Consider the following 12,880-nt stretch of genomic DNA (forward strand, 5'->3'; position numbering starts at 1 on the left):
GTACTTGACTTGGTCACTCTTTGCCACATTTCCTCCATGATTCTCGTTTTAGTAGCAGGCACAACACCCCACGTCCCACACCAACCCCAGGCACATTCCTCCCACCCCTGGACCCACTCAGGGAGACCTAAAAGAAGCTTGGAGGAGCACCTCTACTCTAACTAGTTTCGACTTCAGGGTTAGGATCCAGACAGGGCCGATCTGAATTCTAAGCACCCAGCCAGCAGTTACCTTCCCAGGGATACAATGCCCTCCACCTCTGGGTTGCCAGGGTTACAGAGGATGTTATGCTTTATCCAGCTCTGTATTTGAAAGCTTTTCTGTAATCCGGAGAGAGGAATAGGGTCGGGATTGATACAAAGGGACCCAGGACCTTTTGTTGCCATCATGATGAAGTTTTTTGGGTCCATAAAAAAGAAGGTGCAGTTGTCCTCTTCCCCTTCTTTCGACCGAAATGAGAGCAGCAGCATCATCAAGGGTGCAGGGAGTAGCAGCTCCATCCTCACTCCCCCAAACATCCCAGGATATTGCACCCAGTGCAAGGACCTGGGCAAACTTTACAAAGCTGCCTCTGTCGGGGGCCTGGAGAAGGTGCAGCATCATCTGCAGTACAAGAAACACGACCTGGACAAGCGGGATAAAGAACATAGGTGACACACAGACACTGAAGGGCTGGCTAGAGTGGTGGTGTTGTGGGGGTTGGGGGGGAGGGTAGAGGAGGGAAAGGGGAAGAGACCAGCATTGCTCACATCACTGTTCCTGGCACGGGGCACAGAGAATACTTATTTATAATTCTGAGCATCTCTCCTTGGTGTCCTATTATGTATGGTGTCCAAACGAGGAAGTTCATATAAAATCAAATGAGATAAAAGACTAAAATAACAAACAAGATAATAATGTGTGAAGTGCTTTGCAATATTAAAGCACTCTACAAATGTTAAGAGAAGCAGTGGGGGTTTAGTGGGGAGCCAATTGGCCTTCAAGCATTGAAGACTTGGGTTCAAAGTCCTATCTCTCTTACATGCTAGCTATGAGGTCTCAACCTTTCAGTGCTCTAAGAGGCAACTTTTAGAAGATTGTAAATTGCAGAGAAGATGCCAACCTGCATTAGTTGAGGGAGTCCCCTTGCCTGGAAGTTCCATATAGCAATGAAATCAAAGGTCCAATTCTTGTCCCTATTAGCTGTTATGCTGGGCTGCTACTCACTTAAAGTCTCCCACCAGCTGGGTCTAGGAAGCCCTAAGAAGCTAAATATTACTCAACTTCCCCAGATGGATACATCTTGTTTGAAAGGTAGTGGAAGGTATGTCAGTGTGTATCCTTTGTGTGTATGACTTAGATATTTGGGAATTAACCTAGCCTTTTAAAATTAACAATCTGGGAAACAGAAGCAATTAACTGTAGTTATAGAAACTAATCACTGTGAAAGAAACTCTAAGCTACCATGCGAATAACCAAGTTTTGAGTTTTCAGAAAATATTCAGAGCCTTTCCTGACAATAGAGGAAAGTTACAGTTTTTAACATGTGCAAACTTGTTTTACTGGGTATTAGAAAAAAAAAAGACCTGTGTATTAGGTCTTCTTTTGACTGCATAACGATTAATGAAAAAATAAAATTGTTCTGTGCAAAAATCCAAAAATAATAGCAAAAGATACGGAGACCAAAGACCAAGGGTGGAGGCATGCCTCTATCACAATCTTTGTGTGTCTCCCTGAGTAAGTCTCAGAACCTCAATTTCCTCATCTTAATAATGGAGCTCACATTACTTACTAGCTCAGGGATGACACCTTATTGGGTTGATATGAGGATGACTCATTGTAAAACTCAAAACATTGCATAAATGTGAGCTATTATGATCAAATGAAATAATCTATGCAAAGTATCTAGATTTGGGGGGATATTTTTATGGAATATTTTTATGGATAAGGACAATCATTCAGTGAAGAAAAGTTTTCTACCATCTTTATTGTCAATAGAGATTTTGTCAGTGGTCAAATAAATTATCTTCAGTTGTTATGACAAAAACAATTTAATATTTCTAAAATGGATCTGACCATGTCATTTCACTGTTCAAGTGACAGGAAGTGTCCCTGAGACACTGTCATGGCAGCCCTCCATCTGGCTCCCACTTACCTCTCTGGACTTATCTATATTATTTCCCTTTTTGCACTGTATTTCAGTCAAACTCATCTATGGTCTTCCACACTCTCTCCCTCCCCCACAGTGAAATGGACTTTTTCACCTCTACCTCTTAAGCTTCTTAGAATCTTAAGCTTCTTTAAAGACTCAGCTCAGGTACTGCTTTCTGCAAGAGGCACTTCCATGATCCTTCTCCCCACCCCCAACCAGTTATTGTGCTCTCTCTTTCCTTGGATTAGCTTTGTATTTAATTTCTGGTATACATGCATCTTCATAGTAGAAAGTAAACTTCTTGAGAGCTGAGGATTCAAGGGGGTGGTTTTGTGAAAATATAGACAAGAAAGCAGTGATAATTAAAGGAGGGCCCCAAAAGGATTAATCAAGAATAGATTATCAGTAAGGCAGTCAAAATAGCTAATGTAATCTTAGGCTTGCCTTTTGTGTACAGCCTTATGGTCATGAAATTCTTTGGCCTTTTATACATCAACTTCATGCTCAAGATTAGAATGAAGAGGCAGAGATAAGTTGGCAGATTGAAAGCAGAGATTTGCCTGAGCTCTCCCCCAAATTCCTTCAAATACCTCTAAAAAATGACTCTGGACAAATTCTAGAGTGGCAGAACCCACAAAGAGACAGAGTGAGGCAAATTTCTAGCCCCAGACAACCTGGGAGGTGGACAGGAAAGGTCTGTTGCACTGGCCTGAGAGAGGAGCGCCCAGCACTCTGGGTGTAGCGCAGAAATGGGCTAAGCAAAGCTGGAGCAGGCCTTGGGGGACTGAATCACCAACATCAGTGGCAGTTTCCAGTCTTCTCAGACCACAGACACCAAAGACAATTTAGAAGGTCAGTGGGAGGAGTCTGTCAGAAGGAACTAGGGGAGAGAGAAGCACAGTCCAGCCCAGGGCTGTAGGGCCTGCCAATTCAGCACTGGCTCCAGCAGACCAGGAACAGGCCTTGAGAGTGACTGAATCCACAGCAGTAGTGGCAGCCTCAGGGGCAGCAGCTGCTGCTGGAGCTATTAGCCTACATACTGAATGCTTGAAAGTCACCTATTTTGGCTTTTGGGAGCCAAAATGGCAGAATAAGCAGTAAATTACTCTTACCCTCCCTTATTGACTTTGAAAAACCCAGAGAATATTGCCCCAGGAAAAATCCTGAAATAGTAGAGTCAGCAGAAAGACTAGATACAGCAGTCTTTTAGCTTGTGAAGGCTAGAGGGATTAATGGGGAAGGTCCCACTTGCTGTGGCTAAAGGGGACTAGTACAGGAATGAAGGCATCTCAGCAAGCCAGTGGCAAGACACACCTCAGCAAACCAGTAACCAGGCCTCTAGCTCCTAGCACAAAAAGCCTGGAACAGTTCTGCCTGTGCCCCAGAAGCAGAGATCAACTTTAAAAGTCAGAAAAAAAGGCAAACAACATGAGCAAAAACCAACATAGAAAAACAATGACCATAGGGAAGTATCTTGGTGACAGGAAAGATCAAAACGCAAATTCAGGAGAGGACAACATTGTCAATATAGCCACATCTGAAACGTCAGAGGGGAATATGAACTGATCTCAAGCCCAAAAAACCTTCTTAGAAGAAGTCAAGAATGATTTTTAAAGTCAAATAAGAGATGTAGAAGAAAAATTGAACAATTCCTTTAAAAATACAGTTGACAAAATGGGAAAAAAAATACACTGATGAAAACAACTCCTTAAAAAGTAAAATGGGCCAAATAGGAAAGGAGGTACAAAAGCTAACTGAAGAAAATGATTCTTCAAGATCAGAATGAAATGGAAAAAAAACCTGAACCCTATCTAGCATAACAAAAATGAATGAATGAATTTTCAAAGGCATTTATTAAGTGCTTACTATGTATCTGACACTGTGCTAAGAGCTGGGAATATACATTTTATTGTTTTAATTTTTTAAATTGAACTTTCATTTTACTGGTGTTGATTGTGCAAGAAAGACAGGCTTTACTCTCCAGGAGTTTCTGTTCTAATGAGGAAGACAACACATTGAGGGAAGCTGGAGTTTGAAATGGGGGAGTAGAGAGTTACCCAAGGACAAAGATGGTTTGAAGCTGGAGTGGTATGGTGGTCTGGATCCAGGCAAGGTAAAGGCGAAAATTCACTTATAGACCAAGTTGGACTCTATCTAGTGTGATGAAGAAGGTAGGAGTTCAGGCACCAAGAAGCAGAGAGGGGAAATTTTTTTTTAATATTGTTTTAATAGTAGCTGAGAAAAGATACTCAGCAGGAATATAGTTCTTGTTCAGGTAGATTCAGCTCTCCTCATCTCCATTTGGAAATGTGTTGGTTGGGTGTGCTGACTCCAAGGTCAATGGGACCATATCTTAAGTACGAGGGGCACTTTCTTGTTGTGAACTAGACTTTGTAAACCTTAAAACAGGAAAACAAAATCAAATGCTCAAGCCCAACTCCCTTGGGTCCATTAAGTCTTTGGCATGGCTATATTGTCTTTTTTGGGGGGAACAAACTAGCTCAACCAACATGTCAGGGACCCTACTATACATATATGCCATTCCTAGCCATAAGCAAGAGGGAAAAATATATATTTTACCAAACTTTCAAATTACTAGGGTTAAATTTTTCTTAAAGTCAGAACAGGTCAGAATTTTATTGCAATTGTATACAGGTTATCATAATGATAAGCACTAAAAGTAAATGGAAACTTTACAAATGGCAATAAATTGCTCCATAATAAATATTTTGAAATTCTTACAAAGTATAGACAGAAAAATACTATTATATTAAAAATAATTGCATTTATATGGTTTTACATATAGTTCTAAATGATGAGAGTGCAATCTGTTCTGTAACTTTATCGACTGTTATTTTATTATAGGACACCTTTGCACCTGGCTTGTGCTAATGAATATCTAGATGTTGTGTCCCTCTTAGTGGTGAAGAAAAGCAAATTAAATATCTGGGACAACGAAAATAAATCTCCTTTGATTAAGGCATGAATTATGTCTAGCTATGAACTATATCCTATTTAGATATCATTCAAAAATTAAATCCTTAGCATATAGTTGCAGAACTCATAGTCTCTTCATTTTGTATTGACAAGCAGTATAATGTCAGCAGGAACAATGTACAACTATTCTTCTAGAAAATACAGCAGAATCCAGTCTTATGGATATCAAGAAAAACACTGCCATTCACCATGGTGCTTGTGGACGTAATGTGCCATCAGTGAATAAATTGATTGAACATAAAGCCAACATTGAAGCACAAAATAAGGTACCCTTTCATTAGGGGAAAAAAAAACTTTCTGTATCCTTTTATTTTCTTTGTTAATTTATTTATTTCTAGTTTTCAACATTCACTTCCACAAGATTTTGAATTCCAAATGTTCTCCCCATCTTGTCCTTCCCTCCACCCCAAGATGGTGTCCATTCTGAATACCCTTTCCCCTAATCTGCCCTCTCCTTTATCTCCCTCCCTTCTCTTATCCCCTTCCCCTTCAATTTTCCTGTAAGGCAGGATAAATTTCTATACCACATTGCCTGCATATCTTATTTCCAAGGTGCATGTGAAAACAGTTTTTTTAACATTTGTTTTTAAAACTTTGGGTTCCAAATTCTCTCCCTTCCTCCCTCCCTACCCACCCTTATTGAGAAGGTAAGTAACTCAATACAGGTTATACATGTGTAGTCATCCCAAACACTTCCATAGTAGTCATGCTGTGAAAAACTAAGTATATTTCCCTTCATCCTATCCCGCCCCCCATTTATTCTATTCTCTCTTTTGACCCTGTCCCTCCTTAGAAGTGTTTGCTTCTGATTATCCCCTCCCCCAATCTGTCTTCCCCTCAATCATCTCCCTGCTTTCTTGTCCCCTTCCCCCCCTATTTTCCTGTGGGGTAAGATAGATTTCCATACCAAATTGGGTGTGTATGTTATTCCCTCCTTAAGTCAAATCTGATGAGAATAAGATTCACTCATTCCCTCTCACCTTCCCCCATTTCCCTTCCACTGTAAAAGCCTTTTCTTGTCTGTTTTATGTAAGATAATTTACCCCATTCTACCTCTTCCTTTCTCCTTCTCCCAGTATAATCCCCTCTCACCCCTTAATTTTATTCTCCAGATATCACCCGTTCATCTTCAACTCATCCTGTGCCCTCTATTTATCTATCTATCTATATATACATATATATAATTTTCCTTTCCAACTACCCTAATACTGACAAAGGTCTCATGAGTTACAAGTATCATCTTTCCATGCAGGAAGGTAAACAGTTCAACCTTAATAAGTCCCTTATGATTTCTCTTTCTTGCTTACCTCTTCATGTTCCACTTGAGTCTTGTATTGGAAAGTCAAATTTTCTATTCAGTTCTTGTCTTTTCATCAAGAATGCTTGAAAGTCCTCTATTTCACTGAATATCCACTTTCCCCCCTGAAGGATTATACTCAGTTTTGCTGGATAGGTGATTCTTAGTTGTAATCCTATCTCCTTTGCCCTCCAGAATATTATATTCCATGCCCTGCGGTCCCTTAACATAGAAGCTGCTAAATCTTGTGTTATCCTAATTGTGTTTCCACAATACTTAAATTGTTTCTTTCTGGCTACTTGCAATATTTTCTCCTTGACCTGGGAACTCTGGAATTTGGCTACAATATTCCTGGGAGTTTTCCTTTGGGGATCTCTTTCAGGAGGTGATTGGTGGATTCTTTCCATTTCTATTTTGCCCTCTGGTTCTAGAATATCAGGGCAGTTTTCCTTGATAATTTCTTGAAAGATGATGTCTAGGCTCTTTTTTGATCGTGGCTTTCAGATAGTCCAATAATTTTAACATTATCTCTTCTGGATCTATTTTCTAGGTCAGTTGTTTTTCCAATCAGATATTTAACATTGTCTTCTATTTTTCATTCTTTTGGTTTTGTTTTACAATGTCTTGATTTCTTATAAAGTCACTAGCTTCTAATTGCTCCATTCTAATTTTTAAGGAAGAATTCTCTTCAGTGAGCTTTTGGACTTCCTTTTCCATTTGGCCAATTCTGCTTTTGAAGGCATTCTTCTCCTCATTAGCTTTTTGGACCTCTTTTGCCATTTGGGTTAGGCTATTTTTTAAGATATTATTTTCTTCAATATTTTTGTGGGTCTCCATTAGCAAGCTGTTGACTTGTTTTTCATGATTTTCTTGCATCACTCTTATTTCTCTTCCCAGTTTTTCCTCTACTTCTCTTACTTGCTTCTCAAGATCCTTTTTGAGCTCTTCCATGCTTGGAGGCTTTGGATGTAGGAGCTTTGACTTTGTTGTCTTCTTCTGGTTGTATGTTTTGATCTTCTTTGTCAACAAAGAAAGATTCTATGGTCTGACTTTTTTTGTGCGGTTTGCTCATGATACCAGCCAATTACTTGAGTTTCAAACTCTTTGTTAAGGTAGGGGTATGCTTCCAATGTGGAGAATGTACTGTCCCAAGCTTTAGGGATTTTGTGCAGCCGTTTTCAGAGATCCTTCTAGGGATCTGTAAATTTTCAGTTCTTTGAAGGTGATATGATCAGGGGCGAGGTGTTTACTCCTTTCCTGGCCTGTGCTCTGGTGTATGAGTGACCACAAACACTCTTTTCTGCCTTGGGATTGTGAGGAGGATTCCTTCTCCACCACCACTACAAGCTCCACCACTCCAACACTCCTCCTTCCCCCAGGACTGCACCCAGAACTGTGACCCAGATCCAAGCACAGGCAAAGCAAGAGGTTCCTTCCTCAGCACCAGGAAAGAGATCCCTGCAGTCGCCCTCTGATCAGCCACTGGATTCCCCTCAGTCTGTGGACCAGAAGCTCTGGAAGGAGCTGCCACCCTGGGCTGCATCAGGACTGGGGCTGGGACCTAGCTTCTCTCTCAGGAGGTCACAGATTTTTCCTACAGACCTGCTAAATTGTCTTTGGTGTTTGTGGGTTGAGAAGTCTGGAGACCACCACAGCTGCCCATGATTCAGTCCTCTGAAGCCTGCTTTATGTTCCCTGAGTCCTGTTTTGCCTGCATGCCCATGCTGAACTGCATTTCTCTCTCAGCCCAGAGTGATAGACTTTTCCAATCAACCATCTAGGTTGTCTTGGGAGGGAAATTTGTTTCTCTCTGTCTTTTTGTGGGTTCTGCTGCTTTAGAATTTCTTTGGAGCCTTTTTTACAAGTATGTGGAGGAGAGCTCATGCAAATCACTGCTTTTACTCTGCCATCTTGGCTCTACCACACTCTGTATCCCTTAAAAAAAACCTTTACTTTGTAATCATAGTTATATAGATTTAGAGACAGATTGGACCTTAGAGAACAACTAGTCCATCTTTCTCATATTACATATGAGAAGAGTGTGGATCAGTGACCTTGCCTAAAGTTATACAGGAAGTAAATAACAGCAAAATATGAATCCAGATTCTCTGATTCCAAATCCTGGGCTTTTTCTCCTGCCCTACATAACTGTTCTGTTAAATGAGATGTGATGGCATTAATTACAAACTGTTAGCTTCTGTCCATGACCTTTAAAAAGAGTTCATGCTTACTGAATACATTCATTTAGATAAACTCATTTTATATTAATCCTTTAGAAACTTGATTATGTTTTCAACCTAATGTATTCGGAGACTAAGAACACCAAAAATGGAAGCTCTGTATGATATGTAAGTAAATTATTTTAACTTTTACTTATTTTTAAAGTTTTTGCCTTCCCAAATCCCAGATTTTAAACCTGACTTCCAAACTGCGATTGTATCTAGAACTTAAATATTTTCCTGAGATCAATGCCAGATCAAACATTAATTATAAATGAATGGATTGTGAAAATCATAGAGTCAAAGTTACCCACCTAGATAGTGAGCTGGACTTCCAGCAAGGAAGAGTTAGGTTTAAGTTTCCATGTGAAATACATACTAACTGCGTGATCTTGGGAAATTTAACTTAACCTCCCAGTGATCTAGGTGCTTCTCCAAGACTTGAAGTTACAGAAAAAAAGTTTTATGTGTCAGTTTTTTAAATGAAAGTATTTTGTAGCCAAACTATCTTTAAAAATCATTTAGTTGGTGATTTTATGTATACTAAGCCCAAGTGATGGCGTGATGGACTTGGACGCCATATAGTCCCAAAACCTTGTCCCTGGAAGCAACCCAACTGCCCCTTTCCCCTTATGAGAAAATTTTCTCTTGTTTCAGAACACATGACCCTGTACTTCCTTTATCAGAACAGACACAGGGGATACTGACCCAAGGACTCTCTTTGGTGCCAGATCCCCAAGGACCAATACCTCTGGCAGCAAAACAAAAACTGTCTTTTTTCCCTCAATGTCTGGTATCAACAAAGTTATCTCTGCAGATTCCCTGTATTTTCCCCTCTGTAGATTAGAGGCACCTGCTCCCAAGGCACCTGGACCCCTGGCATATTCCTTTGAAGTCCCTAGATTACCTAATTATCATCCTTGGCATTCCTTTTCCCTGTCCCTTTCCATATAAACCCTAGCACCATCCTCATCAATTTGCAAGTTCCCCAAAGGAACTTTTCCCACTTTCCAGCCTCACAATAAACTCTACCACTTGACCAGAAGATGGCTTGAGTGTGTGAATTCATTCTATGCAACTCCACCTTGTGTCCTGACATTCTCATAGTTCCCGTCACTCCAACCTCATCACAAGTGTCTTAATTTTAAGGATATGTAATCTCAACATACTTTCATGTAGACCCATGATTTCATACTCCATCAAAGGTAAGTACAACCCCAGCACACTTAGCATGTGGCATTTATGTGTTTATTGCTATCTGTGGCCAAACATTTTGGCACCTTATGCCTAACTTTTTGATGAAGAGCCTCTCCTTATTCAGACTAATCTTTGAACAACAGACACATTTCATCTTTCCAGTGTGATAGCACTGTTACAGTTCATGCTGCTGTAGCAAAGCCAGAATTGTAACTAAGGTGGAATAGTCAGGGATTTTCCACAGGGCATCAAAATTTAGAGGGCACTGACAATACATGTACTACTTCAGCAGGTAGAAACCGGGAATAGTTAATTAGTTAGTGAGAATAATTAGAGGGAACAATTAGCTTAAAAAAAAGATGAAAGAAAGAAAGAAAAAGAAAAAAAAAGCTACTAGATAGGACATGTATCTCCTCATATCCCAGGCAATCTTCTACCCTGTCTACCATACCTTGATCCCTTCCCCCAGCAACAGCCTCGCTAGTAGATGCCTTGTTGGCTCTTAGGAGGTGTCTCTGAGTCTACTCATACATTCTGAGCTTTAGAATACCTCTACTATCCCTCCACTACTCAACTAAATGTGTCTTATGGCCAGGATACAAGGGGCTGGCACCCTTCCCTGAGACTACAGAACATTTTCACAGAATATGAACATCAGAAAACTGTGCTCAACTGAATAATTGCTTTATGCTGAATATCCCTTCTCTATTTTGGATATCCTTTCTCTGCCGTGGCTAAGCAAACTGTTAGCTAGATTATGAGTGTCTTATTTCAATTCAGTTTCAGACCTAAATTAAAAAGGGACCATCTGTCATCAGGCCCAGTTTGTTATAATGGCATTTGAGTCAAATTTTTGTGCAAGCATTATGGCATTCTGGCATTTTTCATTAACTGTTTTAGAATGTTTTTGCAGGATGGGCACACACCACTTTCACTTGTTATTACTAAAAATAGCCCAGAAATGGTAACCAATCTCTTAAAGAAAGGAACAGATATGAATGTTTCAGATAAGTTACAGAGGTAATTTTGTTGAACTTAAATGATGTAGCTGGGAGCCATTGCCACTTGAAATATGATTTTTTTTTTCATCTTCCGTATTGTGAATAATTCTCTTTGGGCAACACAGCACCAACCTTTGTTTACTTCTTAACCCTGCTTCCTTCCCTGCTATAGTCACCCACTTTAAAAGAGGTTAGATTGTGCTCATTTACTACAACCCCCTCATTCTCTCTAAATAAGCAGAGAGAAAAAGGAAAGAAAAGGAAAAGCAAGAAATAGGGGAACAGGCTCTGTTTTCTGCTATACAGTTACAGAAAATCCCTAAATGTGAAGTCATCTTTCTTATTCCAGAATGGCCCTTATGCTTGCTGTTGGTGGTGAACTGATTGGTATAGTTAATCTTCTCCTACAACAAGATATTTATGGATTGACAGCTGAGAAATATGCTATTTGTAGTGGTTATTCAATGTTAGTGTGCTAATGCTTCAAAACCCTAATCATCTTTTATAATCCATTATCTATAACCAATTATAATTTAATCTTTTATAATTTATTATTTATAATCTGTAGATTTAAAATAGATTTTATTTATTGCATTCACTAAATTTTGTGTGAATATGAAATTTTTCTAGTAAACGTATCTAATGTTGAAAATGCCATCAAATTAGTAGGAATTATAGACAAAAGATCATAAAGATTAAGAACTCAGAGATAGACTAGATAGACTGTATAATCAGTGTTGGCAAAGATAGCTAAGTTAGAAATGTTAGTGGCAGGTGGGTTAGCATCATCATTAGTAGTCAATTATACTGTGTCTGATGTTCCATGGAACTAACTGAAGAAGACTTATATTCAGATCTTGCATTATCATCTTGCCTTACATATTCCTGGCAGTTGCTTGGGGGTTGAAAATCTTTAAGAATGAATGGTCTTAGAAAGAATATATCCTTAAGGTATTCATTTGCCAGAAAAAGTGAATTTAAGGAATTAATTAATTCCTTATAGAAATAACTTCTAGTTCCTCTTGGTGTGGCAGCTTTCAACAGAGACATTTATTATCACCATGATTATAAATGCTAATGATATTGATATAGTGATTTATGATTTGCAAGATGATTTTCACACACACACAATTCAGAAAGAAAGGTAGCAAACTGCAGTGATCAGCACTCTTAGCAAGTCTGACAAATACCCTTTTTTAAAATGATGAGTCTCCTAATATTTAGGTTTTTGGTAATTAGTATTCGCTAAATATCAATGTCCTTTTCATAAGAAAAGTTAAAGAGTTTAATTGGGCAAGAGTCACTGCCAGTGCAATGGAGGTCACCATAACTCTGTCAGGTTATTCTAATTTCCAAATGACTGAAAAAACAAAATCAGGGCCATCCATTGTGAACTCTGTCTTTTATAATCTACACATCAAAAACCTATCCTCTTCAACTTTGATTCAGTAATTGAAGAAGTAATCTCCTTGCAAAGATAACTCCTCTACTTGTACCTGTGATCCCATATACCGTTGTACTCTTTTGGGAGCTTGTCCCATTGAGATAAGTGAAACAGTGAGAGAATGATCAATATCTACCTTTCTGTTGGCTCCTCCCCTACTGTCTGCAAATGGACCTATGTTTCTCCTGCCCTTCAAAATCCATGATTTGACCTTGCCATTTTCTCAAATTACCATCCTGAACATCTCTTCCCTTCATCATCAAACTCTTATGAAGAGCCATCTGGATTCACTGTCTCCACTTCCTCACCACTCACTCACTTTTCAGCCCCTTACAATATAGCTTCTGAACCTCTACAATTAATCTCTATAATCTCTACTTTACTGAAACAGCTTTATCAAAGGTTATCAATGAGTTAAATTTAATAGGCTTTTCCCCAGTCCTTACCTTCCTTGACCCCTCTGAAGGTTTTGAAGTCTTTGCCCTAGCTGTCCTCCATACCTGGAATGCACTCATGCTTTACCCCTCCCTTATATAATCCCTTTCTTCCTTGAAGCTTCAAGCATATACTATGTGGCAGGCACTGTGCTAAATG

General features: G+C 39.3%; 1 pseudogene; it reads left to right on the forward strand.

The window, feature by feature from the left end:
- Positions 1–387: 387 nt before the first annotated feature.
- Positions 388–11,321, forward strand: LOC114022914 (annotated as a pseudogene).
- Positions 11,322–12,880: the final 1,559 nt, after the last annotated feature.

The sequence above is a fragment of the Vombatus ursinus genome, unplaced genomic scaffold (genome assembly GCF_900497805.2).
Source record: "Vombatus ursinus unplaced genomic scaffold, bare-nosed wombat genome assembly UNPS02004327.1, whole genome shotgun sequence".
Taxonomy (NCBI): Eukaryota; Metazoa; Chordata; class Mammalia; order Diprotodontia; family Vombatidae; genus Vombatus; species Vombatus ursinus.